The following is a 2,403-nucleotide window of genomic DNA, read 5'->3' as shown; positions in this document are numbered from 1 at the left end:
GAAAGGCAGTTCAGACAGAGAATTTGGTAAAATGTGAGCACTCAGGTGAAAAGAGACTGCAGGGAAGTGGTATCAGTCAGTCCTATCATCTTATGTTTTAGGTATCTCTTGCATCTTTAATTTTTCATTAGCCTTTTGTAATGAGTCTCTTAGTAAAGCTATTTTGGAATCTTGAAGCCTTTTGGAAGTTTCTGCATACCAGTTAAAGTAGGTATCCTATTTTTGTTTATTCAACTTGGAATACCTTGAGCATTTCTCAAGTGCATTTCTTAAATGAGCAATCTTGTTTAATTGGACTGTTTCTCATAATGGCCTTTGTAATACTACATGACTTTTAGGAAAATTTGCCATTTTGCCACGTATCTGCAGCTTCCAGGATTATAGTTCTTTTGTTGTTGTTGTTTTCTTGTTTGCTTTATTTTTGAGAGGGAAGATTTTTTTATATTAATTGAAGTTAAATTTATAAACTTTTTGTCATTAAGTTAAAGATGCAGAGCAAGAAGTTCTGTTTGATGGAGCAGGAGAGCCATGGGATGATAAAGTGAAGTCAGTTCATGTCCTATCCTCCTCGGTACCCGAATCTCCAGTGAGGTTACAGAGCCATATCTGTTTCATGCTCCCATTCCTAACAACACTCCAAGAATCCGCTTGGAAGAATCTGTATACTGCCAGTTCCTCCAGCTCCCCTCCGATGGGCTGGGACTCATTCTTCAGCACCCCAGTGCTCCCAGAGACCAGCTCCAACAGCTCATCCTTCTGTTCCAGATAGCCTGCTGCTCCTCGATGAAATGGGAGTTGGCTAACTGGGCCTCGTGGTCCAGGCGTCCTTATTTCTCTGTCAGCCGGCACTCCAGCTCTGACAACCACTGTCCCCTAGCAGTGCCTGTCTAGTTTTTCATTCAGTGAATGCCCGCATAGATGAAGCTGACATCTGATCCTTCATGTCCCTGACAACTTGCCAAGTACTTGGGACAAAGGTTTTTCTTATACTTAATTCAGTCGTATCGAGGTTGAATTTTCTAGCATTTGCTTCAACTATGCTGATGATCTCGCCAAGGTCCTCTAGATCCCACTCTATTTATTTATTTATTTAAATTAACATATGATGTATTATTTGTTTCAGGGGTACAGGTCTGTGATTCATCAGTCTTACATAATACACAGCACTCCCCACAACACATACCCTCCCCAATGTCCATCACCCAGCCACCCCATCCCTCCCACTCCCCACCACTCCAGCAACCCTCAGTTTGTTTCCTAAGATTAAGAGTCTCTTATGGTTTGTCTCCCTCTCTGGTTTCTTCTTGTTTCATTTTTCCCTCCCTTTCCCCATGATCCTCTGCCTTGTTTCTCAAATTCCACATATCAGTGAGATCATATGATAATTGTCTGTCTCTGATTGACTTATTTCACTTAGCATAATATCCTCTGGTTCCATCCACGTCATTGCAAATGGGAAGATTTCATTTTTTTTTTGATGCCTGCGTAATATTCCATTGTATATATATACCACTAGATCCCACTCTATACTCCCAGAGGTTGTTTCTCAGCTCATTGGTGGTCCAGTCGATTTCTTCCCTCCTTGCTAAGGAGGGGTCCTGGAAGAGCTCTGTCCATCTCTGAAATAATCCCTGGGTGGTGTTGACTGCTTTCTGTACCTCACCTTTCACCACAAAGAAGGGGTCCTCCACAGACATGGCCTCCCAACCCCAGGCTGCCTCATGCCAACTCTGCTCACAGGGCACCTGCACCCTCCCAGCCTCCCTCTGTTGACCCCATGGGCCTGCCACAGCCAGGGCCGCTTCCTTATCCTGGGGAACCCAGAGCAGCTGGTGCACATGGAACCGCTGTGGGTCCAGCACTCAATCACTCTGCAGACCGAATCCCAGACTCTGATGCCAGCCCCCTTGCCTGCCTCTTCCCCTGCCAGGACTATAGTTCTTAAGCATAAAAGAAGCACAAGTGATAGAAGATGGCACGCTCAACTCTTCAGATAGAAAGAATCCCATTTAAACAAATTTTATTCACCCGAGGCCTTCTGCTGGACCTGGTCCAGTTCTTAAACTGGATGCAGACCTACTCCAGCCATAACCACAAATAATTCCTAGCATGGCAACGGTTGGAATTTTCCACTCAGAAACCTGGGAATTGAGATCCAAAGGACTAGAAGCTTGGTTCCAGGCAGAACTGTCTGGCAGCTCACTTGGCTCTGGGAAGAATCCTCTGCCAGCTCAATCTGACCTGCCCTGTAAAGGAAAGCCAATCGGATTGGGAGCTCGGTGCAGAGGGCAGAGCTCAGAACTGAGAGGAACTTACCTATGACCCTCAGAAATGGCAAGAAAAATAGTGAACTCAAAGGCGTTGAGGGGTACCATGCCTGTGTTTCTCACTGACCCCCAAACG

General features: G+C 45.2%; 1 pseudogene; it reads right to left on the bottom strand.

Moving 5' to 3' along the window:
• Positions 1–552: 552 nt before the first annotated feature.
• LOC110569633 lies at positions 553–1,697 on the bottom strand (annotated as a pseudogene).
• Between the last annotated feature and the right edge of the window lie 706 nt (positions 1,698–2,403).

Source organism: Neomonachus schauinslandi, chromosome 1 (assembly GCF_002201575.2).
Source record: "Neomonachus schauinslandi chromosome 1, ASM220157v2, whole genome shotgun sequence".
NCBI lineage: Eukaryota > Metazoa > Chordata > Mammalia > Carnivora > Phocidae > Neomonachus > Neomonachus schauinslandi.
This window is presented reverse-complemented; position numbering and strand designations above follow the sequence as displayed.